Here is a 17,787-nt window from a genome sequence, read left to right as displayed (position 1 = left end):
CTGGCATGACGCGTAGTTCGACAGCCTCCTTGATTGTGGTGTGGATTGTGGTTTCTTTTGTCTACCTCGGTTATAGTGGTTCCATCTGCCTTTCGATGTTTTAAAGACCGGATTCTGAAGACGCAGTGCTGTCTGTCACTTCGCCCTCGCTTCAGTTATTCCAACATTGTACTGGTTATCACGTTACGTGGATTTGGTAAGAGGATTGATCAACGTTTAAACTATCCCTAGTTTGAGTTGCCATCCTGTTAGGTGAGCATAACTCTTGGCTACCTGTCTCACCGTTTACACAGCTGTATGGACTTTTCTCAGGTCGATCCTTGGAGCACTGGCTGTGGATCACTCCCTTTTTTATTTGGTCTGATTGTGTCAATTGTTTAAAAATAATATTTTGTTTAAATTATTCCTATTGCTTGTGGCCTTCAGCTGAGAAATAATTTGAATTCTTTATTAATAAAAAAATTATTTTGGTATTTTTAATGTGTAATTATCATCCTCATTTGTGATTCAGGCCTTGAGCAGTTAATTGTTCTGAAGTATTGCTTGTGGTCTTCAGCCAACAAATATTTTGAATTCTCTCTTAATAAGTCCTTCAGCCGTCAGTGTAGCTTGTCTTACAGTTAATTTTTTAATGATTGTTTTAAAAATTATTTTGGCATTTTTAGCATGTAATTGTCCTCCTCATTTGTAATTCAGGCCTTCAGCCATTAATTGTCTGAAGTATTGTTTGTGGCCTTTATCTGACAAATAATTTTGAATTCTGTCTTAATAAGGCCTTCGGCCGTCAGTGTACCTTATGTTGCAGTCAATTTTTTTAAAATGATTGTCTTTAAAAAATTATTTCCTTAAATTTACTGTGCAACCAACGGTAACTGATTAGGCCCCGTCGACACCTTTTCCTGGTTTCCCTAAGTCCCACGTCCCAGTGGTAGCAGAGCATGGTTACGATTGTAATATTGCCATTACAGTTGCTGTTGGTTCAGATTGTAGCTCTGTCAGTGTTACACGATATTTGTCTTTGCTATTTGCTTGTTTAAGGGACCAATTCTAATGGTGGTCAGGCAGTGCCCCAGTTCTGGCCTGTTGAGAAAGGACCACCTCATTTATGAGCTGGCAATAAGGCGCCAGCCTATTGACGGTAGTGTCCTGGACTTTGCCGCCCATTTGCGTGCTACCATTCTTCAGCCAGTTAACGTCACGCCGGATGTTGCGGGCGAGACAGAAGCAGCCATTGAGTTTTTGTGTAAGGCTGTTAGGGGCCTTGAGGACACCATTAGCATTTTGGAAGGCACTCGACCTAGTGGCAGTCAGTTACGCAGGGTGCGGGCACAGTTAGTACATTTAACCAACCGGATAGAGGATTTAAGGACATTAATGTTAGAGGATCGTTATAAGGAATCAACCAGTGAATTGGGGTCCTTCATTAATGAATTGCAGTTTAAGTTTACATGTTTAGAGCTTGATGGGAAGAGAACTGGAGAGCAAGACTTGCTGTCTTTAGGGGGCCGTGCGAGCCAGCCCGGGAATAATGCACTTATGTCTCCTGAGAGATTAGACGCAGCGTTTTCTAAATAGCCTAATCCTCTGCTGCATCTCTTTCGGGACATCACAGAAGTAGTGATAGACCGACACAAGCAAATTGAAAAGTTATTATGGTTGTCGGTTCGCCTTGAGCAACACATGATGCCTTTGGCGTTTCGCATCAAGTAGTTTTGTCGCTGTTGTATCCGTTAGCTAGAGGCGGCGTGAGGAGCCTCGTATCCAGAGCCATGGCAGAGGGGTTTTTCCTTGGGGCGGTTAATGAAAAATCGACCATGGGAGTTCGCAAGCAGCTCGAATATCGTTATATTTGGCAGATGCAGCAAGATAAGGAGGAGTTACTTCAATATGTGGACAGAGTCAAGACGGCCTGCTTGTCTTTGTTAGTCGACTTGTCAGAACGGGAGATAGTTTCTATTGTCCTGAGGGGAATGCGAGCGGCGGATAAGTCGCACTTTGTTTTTCGTGGTCGCCCCTCCGCCTGCGAAGAACTTGGCGCGGCCGTTGTAGCGATATCTGAGTTTCCGCTCGTCGACGATCCAGGCCGTGAAGCTAAGGTTCAGCCCGCGGCCGCTCTCAGCAACTGCTCCGGATTATCTACATCGGCTGACGGGAAACGCGGCGTTGCTTCTGGTGCGGTCGGACAAGTCATTTAATTCATTCTTGCGTTCAACCGTACGCACCCAGAGACAATAAATGACGTGAAGTGATTTCCAGGTCGGGTGAGTCGGGAGTTCGTTTGAGACAGAGGAGAGGTCCGGCAGTGCGAGGACATGCCAGGACAGCTGGTGGCATGCCAGAGAGAGGGGCTGTAGTTGTTAGGACCACAGCCTCGTTGTCCACCGGACCCAGAACGTTGAGTTGAGTGAACATTAAACCAATAGTGAAACCGCCATTTTGTAATCACGCCGTTTGTTCGTGCGTTGCTGCTCCAGGGGTCGCCGTGAGACAAACAGCAAGTGGAGTGTACGAGTTGACGGAATCTATTAGCTGTCTTCTACTGCCTGTTATTAGTTTTTGAATTTTGTGTTATTATTTAGTGAAGTGCAACCAGCACTATTTTACTGCCTAGTGGCCGCTAACGCCCCAGCTACCTCCCCTGGAGGTTAGCATATTTTTGCAGCAGTGTACTTTTCCTCGCCTTGTCGATGCTGTCCGGCATGACGTGTAGTTCGACAGCCTCCTTGATTGTGATTTCTTTTTTCTACCTCGGTTATAGTGGTTTGTTCTGCCTTTCGCTGCTTTAAACACACCGGATTCTGAAGACACAGTGCTGTCTGTCACTTCGCCCTCGCTTCAATTATTCCATCATTGTACTGGTTATCACACGTTACATGGATTTGGTAAGAGGATTGATCGACGTTTAAACTATCCCTAGTTTGAGTTGCCATCCTGTTAGGTGAGCATAACTCTTGGCTGCCTGTCTCACCGCTTACACAGCTGTATGGACTTTTCTCAGGTCGATCCTTGGAGCACTGGCTGTGGATCACTCCCTTTTTTTATTTCGTCTGATTGTGTCAATTGTTTAAAAATAATATTTTGTTTAAATTATTCCTATTGCTTGTGGCCTTCATCTGACAAATAATTTGAATTCTTTATTAATAAGGCCTTCAGCCGTGAGTGTAGCTTGTGTTACACTCAATTTTTTTTAAAAAAGATTGTTTAAAAAATTATTTTGGTATTTTTAATGTGTAATTATCTTCCTCATTTGTGATTCAGGCCTTGAGCAGTTAGTTGTTCTGAAGTATTGCTTGTGGTCTTCAGCCGACAAATATTTTGAATTCTCTCTTAATAATGCCTTCAGCCGTCAGTGTAGCTCGTGTTGCAGTCGATTTTTTTAAAATAATTGTTTTTAAAAAATTATTTCTTTAAATAAAGTGTATTTGTTTACTGTGCAACCAACGGTAACTGATTAAGCCCTGTCCACATCTTTTCCTGCTTTCCCTAAGTCCCACATCTCAGTAATTCTTAGTATTGAATGTCAATCCCATTTATTAGCTAAATGAATTTTGCCGTGAGTCTTACGGTTCTCCATTGTTTTTCCAAAATTCGCATTGTTCATCAATTTATAAAAATCTTTTTCAAAGCTACTGGACACAGGAACCCTCTTTTTCGTATTCACGTCAAATATGACTTCATCTACAGACTCTGCTGGAAGACAGTGTCACGGTTGACTGTACTCAGTTGCAGCCGCACACTGAGACATGTTCTCAAGTTTCTGTTATGCATTACAAATCTACATTTATTCCCTAATGTTGTCAACAGCTTGGGGCAGAAAATGTTTCTAGGAATCTGGTGCTCTGGATGCAGAGACAAATCGCTGTACGCATCATGCAAACTAACAGGGTACATCAGGTCCATCTACAAGACATATCCCTCACCAGCATTACACTAAGGTGATAAGTTATGAGATACCTCTTATCATCATGTCAGACCTCGTTTTGGCATAATGCAGAAACTCGACGTGGCATGGACTCAACAAGTGGTTGGAGGTCGCCAGCAGATACTGAGCCATGCTGTCTCCATAATTGCGAAACTGCCGGCGGTGTAGGATTTTGTGCACGAATTGACCTCTCGATTCTGTCCCATAAATGTTCAGTGGGATTCATGTCGGGCGGCCTAGATGGCCAAATCATGCGCTCGAGTTGTTCAGAATGTTCTTCAAAGCAGTCGCGAAAACTTGTGATGCAGTGACATGACATCACCTTTTTGGGAACAAGACGTCCACGAATGGCTGCAAATGATCTCTAAGTAACCGAACACAACCATTTCCAGTCAATGATCGGTTCAGTGGGACCAGAGGACTCAGTACATTCCATGTAAACAAAACCCAAAACTTTATGCAGCCACCATCAGCTCGCACAGTTCCTGGATGACACCTTGGGTCCATGGCTTCGTTGAACCCCACTATCAGCTCTTAACAGCTGAAATCGAGACTCATCTGAGCAGGCCACGGTTTTCGAGTCGTCTGGTGTCCTACAGATATGGTCATGAGCCCGGGAGAGACGCTGCAGGCGATGTCGTGCTGTTAGCAACGGCACTTGCATCAGCCGTCTGCTGCCATAGCCCGTTAACTCGAAGTTCCGCCGCACTGTCCTAACGGATACGTCATCGTACATATCACACTGATTTCTGCAGCTATTTCACGCAGTGTTGCTTGTCTGTTAGTACCGACAACTCTACACAAAGCCAGCTCCTTTCTGTCGTTAAGTGGAAGTCATCTGCCAATACGTTGGCCGTGGTGACAGGTAATGTCTGAAATTTTGTATTCTCGGCACACTCTTGACACGGTGACTTTCGGAATAATAAATTCCCTAACGATTTACGACATGGAATGTCCCTTGCGTGTAGATCCAACTGCCATTCCGCTTTCAAAGTTTATTAATTCCCGTCGTGTCGCCATAATCACTTCGGAATACTTTTCACATGAACCACCTGAGTACAAATGACAGCTCCACCAATGCAACTGCCCTTTTCTACCATGTGACGCGATACTACCGCTATGGATATATGTGCATATCGCTATCCCATGACTTTTGTCACGTCAGTGTATATGCCACAGTTGAGACACTGTCAATTAATCTGGCGATTTCATCACTAGACATCCACAAAATCCATCAGAAGGTCGACATTGTTGCAAGATATGTCCATATAACTCAACAACAAAACGTGAATCACCGAATGTATTAGACAACAAGTGTCTGGCGCAGTTGTTAGATCGGTCACTGCTGCTAAAATGGCAGGTTATCAAGGTTTAAGTGAGCTTTAGCGTGGTGTTTTCCTTGGTGTGTCTATGTATAGACTGATAGCCCCATTCCAATCCTGTGCTCAAAGTACTGCGTTATGTCAACATCGGTCAAAAGTTTGACCACTGTGTCACACATGACAACTCAGATGCAATGTAGTGAAAAGCAGAATCCAGGTTGTATGCTATCACATGTAAGATTACTGGAGAAGATGGATATGTTGGACAGTGTGGTTTCTCCGAGTTACTCCATCGAATCCAGGTATTCGTATGGGAATACCCCCTTCTTCGTAAAAAAGCTGAAACTCTACATCATTCGGACATGCACCTCGTGTAAGATGCATAGCATGATGCGGAGATTCAGCAAGTTTCTGAAGCGGTGCCTACATCTTAATGAATTCAGGAACCGTGGCTTGATCTTTGTGTTAACCCTATTAGAAAATGAAATGTAATTTTCCATGTCCATGTTCACAGGCATTACACTAACCCAAGCTTTACGTGTTTCTAAACCAACCCATTGCTCAGTGATGAAATGGGCATCATACGAGGTGTGATTGGAAAGTTTTAAGAATCGGCTTCTAATTGTACAGTGGTGGTCCTTACATGCTACTGTGATGCATCTCCTTCAAAATAGTCCCCTTCTGACTGAACACACCAACACCAACGGTATGTCCACTTTTGGAAATATTCCTGGAAATTTTTATCCTGAAGTGACGCTCTCCGTATTTGCCTGGATGTCTTCAATGAAGTCACGTCGCTTCCCTTTTAGTGCAAATTTCAGTTTAGGAAACAGGTAGAAGTCCGTAGGGGCAGAATCAGGGGAATATGGCGGTTGTGGAAGCACAGAAATTTAGAATTTGGTCAAAAATTCAACGATGGAGAAGGCACGATGAACTGGAGCATTGTCATGGTGTAGCACCCAACTCCTGCCTTTTCAAAATGCAGGCCTTTTCTTCTGCACCTTTTCACGCAAAACTCAAGGATACAAGGACACATTCGTAGTATTCATGGTTAATTGTCTGTCCTCCAGGGGTAAATTCATGATGCACAATACCGGTAGAATCGAAAAACATCACCAACATTGTCTTCACTTTCGACCGACTTTGCCGTGCTTTTTCGGTTGTGGTGAACCTAGAGTCTTTCACTGCGAAGACTGCACTTTGGTTTCAGGATCATATCCATATACCCACGGTTCCTCACCTGTAATTACCCTATTTAACAAATGTGGGTCATTCTTAGTTCTCAGTATTGTCTCTGGTCACTTGACAACACTTTTGGAATGAATTGTGGACACTCGATGCATGCTCAGATCTTATGTTAAAATTTACTGAACTGCATAGAAACTTAAATTAAGTTCATTAGCCATCTAACTAATTGTAAGTCTACGACCTGAGCGCATTAAATCGCAAACTTTCACAACATTTTCATTCGCTTTTGAGGTGGAAGGACGACCAGACCATGGTTCATCTTCAAATGATTCGCAGCCATTTTTAAATCTTTTGAACCAGACAAAAACATTTTTTGGTTCGTACAATTATCTCCAAAAGCTGTTTTTAATAGTTCGTAAGTCTCAGAAGCTCATTTCCCGGTTTTAAAACAAAATTTCACACAAACTCGTTGCTCCGTTTTCACGTACATTTTCAGGCAGATAGAATCCGGCAACAAGCCCTGACAGGCCTGTAGTCAACCAGCTGCAACAATGAACTGAATGAAGGAAACGCAGTTTCCTGTCAGAGGTCGTTCAAGGACAAGGCAATGACTCACTCCCGACCCTCCGTGTACATGCCCGCCAAACCAGTAAGCAGTAGCGGATCCATACTTAAAACTTTCCAATCACACCTCGTATACAATGAAGCGCCAAAAAAACCGGTATTGGCATGCATTATCGAATACAGAGATATGTAAACAGGCAGACTACGGCGCTACGGTCGGCAACGCCTACATAAGACAACAAGTGTCTGACGCAGTTGTTAGATCGGTTACTGTTGCTACAATGGCATGTTATCAAGATTTAAGTGAGCTTGAACGTGATGTTATTGGCGGTGCACGAGCGATGGGACACAGCATCTTCGAGGTAGCGATGAAGTGGTAATTTTCCTGTACGATCGTATCATGAGTGTACCGTGAATATCAGGAATCCGGTAAAACATCAAATCTCCGACATCGTTGCGGCCTAAAAAGATCCTGCAAGAACGGGACCAACGACGACTGAAGAGAATCGTTCAGCGTGACAGAAGTGCAGCCCTTCCGCAGATTGCTGCAGATTTCAATGCTACGCCATCAACAAGTGTCAGCATGTGAACCACTCAACGAAACATCATTGATACGGGCTTTCAGAGCCGAAGGCCCACTCTTGTACCGTTGATGACTGCTTGATACAAAGCTTTACGCCTCGCCTGGGCCCGTCAACATCGACATTGGACTGTTTATGACTATAAACATGTTGCCTGGTTGGACAAATATCGTTCCAAATTGTATTGAGTGGATGGATGTGTATGACTATGGAGACAACCTCATGAATGTCAGTGGGGGACTGTTCAAGCTGGTGAGGCTCTGTAATGATGTGGGGCGTGTACACGTCTATATAGACTCTGACAGGTGACACGTAAGTAAGCATCCTGTCTGATCACCTGCAACAATTCATGTCTATTGTGCATTCCGACGTAATTGGGTAATTCCAGCAGGACAATGCGACACCCCACACGACCAGAATTGCTACAGAATGGCTCCAGGAACACTCTTCTGATTTTAAACATTTCCGCTTGCCACCAAACTCCCCAGACATGAACATTATTGAACATGTCTGGAATCCCTTGCAGCATGCTGTTCAGAAGAGGTCTCCACCCCCCCGTACTCTTATGGATTTATGGACAGCCGTGTAGGATTCATGGTGTGAATTCCCTCCAGCACTACTCGAGACATACGTGGAGTCCATGCCACGTCATGTTGCGGCACTTCTGCGTGCTCACAGGGGCTCTACACGATATTAGGCAGGTGCTCCAGTTGATTTGGCCCTTCAGTGTAGATAGAGATAGGACATACTGCGTTAGCTGTGCACAAGCATATTAACTAGGTACTTCTACAATAAAACTAACCAGAAATGAAAAACACATCAGAGGAGGAGGAGGAGGAGGTATTCAGACAGTTATACTTTGCATATATGCAATAGGTTTTATCAACTGTCAGAGTTGTGTGGAGAGGAGCCTCTTGTAGCTGTAGATGTAGGGAACATGCAGCAGTCGTCAGCAGTTAGGAAGCCTAGGTCAGTTGCAAAGTCTAACAGGAAGAAGAAGGTTCTGCCGCTAGGTAGTTCACATGGTAGAGGTGTGGACCAGCAGTGCAGAAAGTGTTGGGGAGTGAGTACCACGTCACCAGCATTGTGAAGCGTAGTGCAGGGTTGGCTCAGGTGACTGACAGCATAGGGGATTTATGTATGAATTTTATGAAAGAGGATCAGATAGTGATAGTGGGTGGAGCAGAGAACAGTCTTGATAGGGACAGGGAATATGATGTAGGTGGTGACCTGGTAAAAATAGCTACTCAAACTGGTGGCAGTAATGGGCATTTCATACAGCTTTTTCAGTGTCATGATCGGCCTCATCTTAATGCGGCTGTTAGGCACGTTAGCATGGGGCTGGAGAAGGCACTGATGGCAAGAGGGCATGGGTCACATTTCAGTGGTGCCACTTAGGTCCATCAGTAGATCAGGTTTCGCTAGGTGTGGCCTGCACCTCAATAGGTATGGTAAGGGGAGGCTGGCAAAGCTTATAGGTGACAGTGTAGTGGGTGGTGGTGGGATCACTCAAGGAAAAATTCCTATAGTAGTTGGTGTTAGAGCTGCACCTTTTTTAGACTGAAGTCAACTGACAGGTATATCTGCTTAAAGGAAGTCCCTGTAACGAAGGGCTCTCCTTCAGAGGACATCTTGTTTCTAAATAGAGAAGGAATTAGCATATTTCATCAAAATATAAGAGGTATTAGAGGTAAAGTTAGTGAACTGCTTATATATGTTGAGTCTGAAATTATTGGTATATCGGAGCATCACTTATGTAATTTGACAACTCAGAGGCTTCCTTCCCCAGGATACATACATACATACATACATTAATGCTTGTTCCACAAATACAAATTAGCTGGCTATTTTTCAAGGAGTTCCTTGTGGGGCGGGGGAGTGGCCATGTACTTAAAAAAACAGTATTCCATTTGGGTCCATAGACGTATCATGGCACTGCACTGAACAGATATTTGAATGTTGTGCAGGGGCAGTTGAATTTAGTTAAACTAAACTTCTAATTGTTGTTTATAGGTCCCCTAACTCAGACTTCGGAGCATTCCTGCTCAAGCTAGAGAGATTTCTTGATTCATTTTATAGGAAGTACCAGAAATTAGTTGTATGTGGAGACTTCAATATAAATTTTGTATATGATGGTGCAAGAAAAAGGATGTTGGTAGATCTCCTAAATTCATATGATCTAATACAGACTATGTTTTATTCCAACAAGAGTGCAGGGGAACAGTAGCACAGCAGTAGACAATATTTTTATTCATTCGTCATTACTAAATGGACATTCTGTTAGTAAAAGGGTGAATGGCCTTTCAGACCATGATGCACTAATTTTAACACTAAAAGGCTTTTGTACTCAAACAAATGTCACATATAATTAGAAACTATGTAGGAAAGTTAATCCAACAGCAATAGAGAGTTTTCCAAACATTGTCAAGCTACGAGAGTGGCAGAATGTTTATAGTGCCGATAACGTAGATGATAAATACAACGCTTTCCTTAACACATTTCTCATGCTCTTTGAGAGTTGATTTCCATTAGGACGTTCTAAACGGGGTACTAGCAGTAATAGGCAACCCGGGTGGCTGACTAGTGGGATAAGGATATCATGTAGAACAAAGCGAGAATTATATCAAAATGTTGGAAGTAGTCACAATCAAGCTACAGTAGCCCATTACAAACAGTACTGTAAGGGGCTTAAAAATTAGGAAGGCAAAAAGTATGTGGTATGCAAATAGAATAGCTAATTCACAGGATAAAATTAAAACCATATGGTCATTTTGAAGGAAGTCAGCAGCACAAGGTCGACGATATAAAGTCAGTTCATAGCAAAAATATTTCTGTTACTGATAAATCAGATATATGTACAGTATTTAACAGTCATTTTCTGAGCATTGCCGGTGAGTTAAATAAAAATTTAGTTTCTACAGGGAACCATATAACTTTCTTGGCAAATGCCTTTCCGAGTTTGATGTCTGAAATACTCCTCTGTGATACAAACAAGGGAGAGATTGAGTCAATAATTAAATTACTGAAGACTAAGGACTCTCATGGATATGATGGAGTGCCTACCATAATATTAAAGTACCGTGCTGCTCTTGTTAGCCCTGTATTTAGCCATATTTGTAATTTTTCCTTTAGGAATGGTCAATTTCCTGAATGATTAAAGTATTTAGTTGTAAAGCAGCTTTATAAAAAGGGAGAAAAGGATAACGTCGAAAATTATAGACCTATTTATATGCCATCAGTGTTTGCTAAGGTTATTGAAAAGGCTGTGTATGTAAGGATAATTGATCATTTTGTGTCACACGATTTGCTATCGAATGTACAGTTCGGCTTTAAAAGTTGTTTAACAACTGAAAATGCTATATTCTTTTCTCTGTGAGGTACTGGGCGGGTTAAACAGAAGGTTTCGGACCCTAGGCATATTTTTTGATTTAACTGATGCATTTGATTGTGTTGTTCACAAAATATTGCTCCATAAGTTGGACCATTACAAAATACGAGGAGTTGCTCACAATTGGTTCACCTCTTACTTTAACAACAAATAGCAAAAGGTCATTATTCACAGTGTTGAGAATGGCTGTGATGTGGGGTCTGAGTGGGGAATGGTTAAATGGGGGGTGCCCCAGGGATCAGTGTTGGGGCCACTCCTGTTCCTTATTTATATAAATGATATGCTCTCTAGTATTACTTGTAACTCTAAAATATTTCTGTTTGCTGATGACACTAGCTTGGTAGTAAAGGATGTTGTGTGCAACACTGGCACAGTTTCAAATAGTGCAGTTCATTACCTAAGTTCATGGCTTGTAGAAAATAAACTAACGCTAAATCACAGTAAGACTCAGTTATTACAGTTTCTAACACCCAAATCAACAATACCTGACGTATTGATTTCACAGAATGGGCATATAATTAGTGAAACTGAGCAGGTCAAATTTCTAGGTGTTAACACAGGTAGTAAACTGTTGTGGAAAGCCCACGTTCAGGATCTTGTTTGAAGACATAATGCTGCCATTTTTACTATTCGAATGGTATCTGAAGTGAGTGATTATCCGACACGAAAATTAGTCTACTTCGCTTATTTTTATTCGCTTATGTCGTATAGTATTGTATTTTAGGGTAACTCTTCGCATTCTAAAAGGATGTGTTTGGCTCGGAAATGGGTGGTTCGGGCAATAATTGGTGTAAGTTCATGAACCTCTTGTCGACCCCTGTTAACGTGTCTGGGTATTTTGACATTGGCCTCTCCATATATTAATTCCTTACTGTCATTTCTTATTGACAATATTAGCTGATTCCCAAGAATAAGCAGCTTTCAAACCTGCATTTGGATCGGACTTCCTTATCTCTTGTTCAGAAAGGTATGCAGTATACTGCTGCACCCATTTTCAGTAAGCTACCGCTCGAATTCAACAGTCTTAGCAGTAATCCACGCGCTTTCAAATAGAAACTGAAGAATTTAGTCATGGGTCACTCCTTCTATTCTGTCCAGGAGATCCTTGAAACATTAAGATGATTCTTGTTATATTGTTGATTGCGTTTACTTAAACTCATGGATTGATTTTTTTGGGCTCATAAACATTTTATTTTTATATGTTATTACTTTTATGTTGTAAGTTCATGCACTGACATGTTCGATAACCTTGGAGAACTGCTCCTCAATTTGGTCCTACGGAACTTGACGTATAAATAAAACAATAATAAATAGAAATAGAGTTTGAATTAACACAAGGCTTACTATACGTAATAATCTTAAAAAAGAATCTGACCTCTGCAGTTACACTGACGTAAAAAACCCCAACACCAAGAAATAATTAATTTAGAACAAGGAAATTTCTGAAATACTTTTGCGCTTGGTGAGCCAGTTTTTAAGACACAAAAAGACACAGTCATACAACCTACAACAGAACCACAATTTTCATGCTAGTCGACAGTTACAGGATGTGACAAAAATGTGGAAACACTAAAAAGACAACACATTATCGTGCCTAATACAGTGTAGGAAAACCGTTGGCATTCAAAATAACTTCAAGTCGGCTCGGAATGGATAAATACGAGTGTGTGTAGTTGTCAAGAGAATCTTATACTGTTCTGGTAACGACGATGGAGGTGGACAGCGATCACGCGCCCTCCTCTCCAAAGTATACCAGAAACGCTCAATAGTATTGAGATCTGGTGACTGTGGTGCCCATAGAATGCGACAATTCCTCCTTGTGTTCACAAAACCAGTCCTGGGCGATGCGAACTGGGTGGACTGGGGCCTTGTCGTCTTGGAACACAGGATCATTGCTGGAGAACGAATATTGTACCACGAGATGGACCTAATCAGCCCAAATGCTCAACACAATGGTCAGCAGTAATGCTACCTTGCAGAGTACCCACGGTATACCACGATGTGGCTGCCAAATCATCACCGAACTCCCGCAATGTTTCACTCTTGGGACGTAAACTGGGCCAGAAGTTAGAAACAGTGCGCACAAGACTCACCCGGCCAAATGACTTTCTCGAATTCCTCTTTAGTCTAGATTTTATGGCTTCGGCACGACGTCTTCCTGTTATGGGCATTTGATTCACTGATGTGAGGTTTTGGAATTCCAGTTCGTCCTGCAAATTCACAGCTTATGGAACTCCGTTCGCGTTGTTTTTGTGCTGACAGGGCTCACGAGTGCTACACAATTCTGCACCTGTTGTTGTCTTAGTTTTCGTCGCAGTCTTCTTCAGTGGCCGTCCGTCACGATCATTTGACACACACTTCCGACCGCGTTGTGACAGCGGCTGATATTTTCCCACTTTTCCTGTATGCGGTGGAAACCTTCGCTGTGGTGCCTCTCGAAACACCAAACACCAGCTACCGTGGCTACGAAAGCACCCACCATACAAGCATGAACCATTTGCCCTTGTTCCAAGTCAATTAGCTTCGACACAATGCACACAGAACTACACAGAACGCTATTCTGACCATGACTGATATTTGCAACGTATTGAGGACATTGAACGGGTCGCGTTCGTGCTGCACAACCTGCAGGTTTGGCTAGCATCTGTATTTACGTTCAGTCGTATATTTATAGCGGTATTTCTACATTTTATCCAACCTCTGTATCTTCGCAGTGGATTCACTATGTATTCCTCTGCACCATATCCGTAGGCACACAGGCGACCGACTCCCTTCCCCATCTCTCCCTAATCCGATGGGACCGATGACCTCGCTGTTCGGTCCCTTCCCCCAAATCAACCAAGCAGTCAACACAGGCGGCACTTCGATGATGGCGCTACTGCTTCGTTGTGGAGCCACACGTCCGCGGTCATTGTGGATGAGGGTGAACCTCTGCCAGTCACGTAGAGGAAGCTCAAATTCCTGTATTCTTGGTCAAACCCGGAATTACCAGGGAAATTAAAGAAGTAAATTACACATTACTTTCGCATCCCAATTAGCTTTTATTGAATGCTGCACTACGCTTCAAAGTGAGAAAGATACATCACTATTCCACAAGATGGGCAACAAGTCTCTGCAAATAACAGTCGAAACGTTCTACTAGTCGTTAAATTCCTCGACGATAGAAATTCGCTGCTCGGTCACGGACCCATTGGGGAACAGCTGTATGAACGTCCACATCGTCGAAAAATCTGCGACTGCTTCGAATCAGTTCCTCTACTGCCCGTACACAATTGTCTCTGGTCAACGTCGATGGTCTTCCTTCCCGATAAACGTCACTCGCCTCTGTGTGACCTCGGTCTAATCATTGACACTAGTTCACTGCGGCTGGTCGTGACATTACATTTGGTTAATCTATCGACAGAACTTCGCTGCGAATCCGTGAACAGTCTTGACCTTTTGCCCACAAAAATCGTATTGTCACGCGTATTTCCTTTGAGGAATACATTTACAGTTACCCCCCCCCCCTCCACCCTCCCCAATTTACTCTCACACTGTGATGCACTTGTTATCCGTACCACAACAAAAACTGTGTCCGCAGTAAACCCAGAATATGTACGTACTTTCTTGTGCCAAAGCGCCACCCTAGTTGCGCAATGGTCTTAGCGTGGGATGACATGTAAAACTTACATTCCGAAGTTCCCTCGTAGATGAGTGTTGTGAAGAGGACATTCACTCAAATGTTCTCTCAATTAGCTGATTATACTGAGGTTGATGAATGTTTAGGTCATTCCAATATGGCTTACGCGATGTGAAATACATTGTTGGCGACTGTTGCTTTGTCAAAAGACGGATGATTCAAATGTTTCAAATGGCTCTGAGCACTATGGGACTCAACATCTGTGGTCATAAGTCCCCTAGAACTTAGAACTACTTAAACCTAACTAACCTAAGGACATCACACACATCCATGCCCGAGGCAGGATTCGAACCTGCGACCGTAGCAGTCGCGCGGTTCCGGACTGAGCGCCTAGAACCGCTAGACCACCGCGGAAGGACGGATGAGTAGCGCCAATGGAAAACGTTCTAAGCGCCAAGTCTGACTTTTTATCAGGCGAATGAAAAAACAATGTGTCTCTGTTTGTTCATAATCTAATTGTATCAAAAAAATTGGAAGTCTTTCTACCATCACATAATTATGCTGCTCGCTGCACCGCCGCAAAAAAAGAGACAAATTAGAAAACACTGACGGAAAAAAATCCAAGCAGCAAGGAGAAGTTATGCGACACAAAACAAAGGTTGATAGGCGTGTTTCTGCATCTGAAATATGACGTTTATTCATATTTCGCGCAGGTCGCATACGAGGGCTTTAAATACCCGCTGTAGTGGTAGTGAGCGTTAGTTACCTTTGAGACTAGACGTAGTGAGTTGATGTTAGTCAAGAAGACGACGGCGACACCTTTATCAGCAACTCACAGAGTTTGAGCAAGATTGTGTAATAGGGCTACGAGATATTAGTGAAAGACTAGGCAGATTGCCGGCAGTGGTGGTCACGGGCAGGTACGGTTGCACGAAGAGCGGCCAAGTAGTGCTACCGAGAGGGAAGACCATCGTGTTCGGCGTCGTACTGCGTCTGCAGCAGCAATTTGACCAGCAGTTGGCACCACAGTGACACAAAGAGCTGTTAGAAATCGGTTACTTCAAGGATAGTTCCGAGTCAGACGCCCTGTAGTGTACGTTCCACTGACCCCAAACCACTGCCGTTTGCGACTTCAGTGGTGTCAAGCGAGAGCTCATTGGAGGGCAGAGTGGAGGTGTGTTGTGTTTTCTGATGAAAGCTGGTTCTGCCTCGGATCCAGTGATGGCCGTGTGTTGGTTCGAAGGAGACCATTTGAGCGTCTGCAACCAACCCGTTTGCGTGCTAGAGACCCTCGACCTACACCTGAAGTAATGATCTGAGGTGCGACTTCGTATGACAGCAGCAGCACTTTCGTGGTTATTCCACGCACCATGGCTGCAAAATTGTACGTTAGCCTGGTGATTCGCCGCCAGAGTGGCCGAGCGGTTCTAGGCGCTACAGTCTGGAACCGCGCGACCGCTACGGTCGCAGGTTCGAATCCTGCCTCGGGCATGGATGTATGTGATGTCCTTAGGTTAGTTAGGTTTAATTAGTTCTAAGTTCTAGGCGACTGATGACCTCAGAAGTTAAGTCGCATAGTGCTCAGAGCCATTTGAACCATTTGAACCTGGTGATTCGACTTGTTATGCTGCCATTCACGAACAGCATTCCGTTTTTGTTTTTTTTTTGTTTGTTTTTTTTTCCTAGCAGGATCGGACGACAAATCCAATGTCATCCACAACCAGCATTAACCGTTCCTGACAGACCAAGTGCAACAGGCATGCAACTCCATCCCACAAACGGACATGCGGCACCTATACAACAAAATGCATGCACATGTACATGGTTGCGTTCAACATTCTGGCGATTACGCCGGTTGTTAATGTACCAACATTTCAAATTTGCAGTAGCTTTTCTCTCGCTTACTTTAACCTACGATCTTGAAACCTTTATCACTCAAATATGTTATCTAGACAAATCTATTCCCGAAATTTCGTTTCTCTCATTAATCATTTTTTGATGTTGAGATTTTTTCCGTTAGTGTATATACTTTGTTAAGTACGTTCTAAGTGTCATACCAGGAAGCTGACTGGTTGTGTGTGCCAATAAAAAAGAAGAAAACAGCAAACAGCCACTGCCAATAACGCTATTCATTTGCACAAATAGCGCCGTTACCTATTTCGAACTGACAAGTTCATCTTCTGACGGCGGTTCACGTTTCTATTATATCCGTTATTGTTTGTATTAGTTAATACCTGTTTTTATTCCAACAACTAATGTAAACAACAACAAAATTAATATGAACGTAAACGGCCGTCTGAAGCTGAACTGTCGTTTCTAAAGCGGTAATGGTGTTATTTATGTAAATAAATAGCATTATTAACAGTGGCTGACTGCTAGTTTCTTCTTTGCAAAAATCAGCTTGGACTCTGTGCAAAAATCAAGGCCTCATAAATGTCAGTTTTCGACTAGATAGCAGGAAGAAAGTTTTTGGTCCAAGTGCCATTAGAACTGCGGCACTAAATTTTGTTTGTGATAATACAAGTACAGAAATACAGCATTAGATTTTTTTTTAAATAGTGGAACTGTAGTAAACAAAAATCACTTCTCATATCTTTTAAATTTTGGAATGCAAGAGGGAAGCACTGTTTGGCTCAAAGACAACGCGCCATCTACTAACACATGTTTGAAAGACTTTCTCCGTGGTTTGATGCCGAGATTAAGTTTAGGGACGTGCAACAAAATACCGAAAGCGCAGTAGCACTGGAAAACGCGTTTGTGGAAAAATAGCACGTAGAAAGTTTTCCATTTCCACTCTTCAAATGCCCGTAAGTAATTTTCTTCTTTAATATTTGTAGCTTACCTGGTTTCTTCGAAAACTCCAGCAGCAATAAATATTAATACAATGACTGTATTGGTATAAGACTAATGGTATTCGTGACTTCAGTTGGCTGGGTTTAGTTTCAGAAAACATGGGCCCGGGGCCAGGGCTACAACGTCCTAAAGCTGGCAAATCTTGGGGTGCACAACATGGATGTTTGAGAAAATAAGTTCAGCCTTTGTGTCTCCACACAATATGCTGTGACACTGATGTCCCGTGCGGTGTGAACGAACCTGTTAATCTGTGGGACGTCTTCATACCACCGTGTTCTATTAACTTTATTTTCAATTTGTATCTGTTGTAAGTTGCTGTAGTGAAGTAAAACAACTCACACATAAATTTG

The sequence above is a fragment of the Schistocerca serialis genome, chromosome 3 (assembly GCF_023864345.2).
Source record: "Schistocerca serialis cubense isolate TAMUIC-IGC-003099 chromosome 3, iqSchSeri2.2, whole genome shotgun sequence".
Taxonomy (NCBI): Eukaryota; Metazoa; Arthropoda; class Insecta; order Orthoptera; family Acrididae; genus Schistocerca; species Schistocerca serialis.
The sequence above is the reverse complement of the archived record's forward strand: the minus strand, read 5'-3'. Positions refer to the sequence as shown.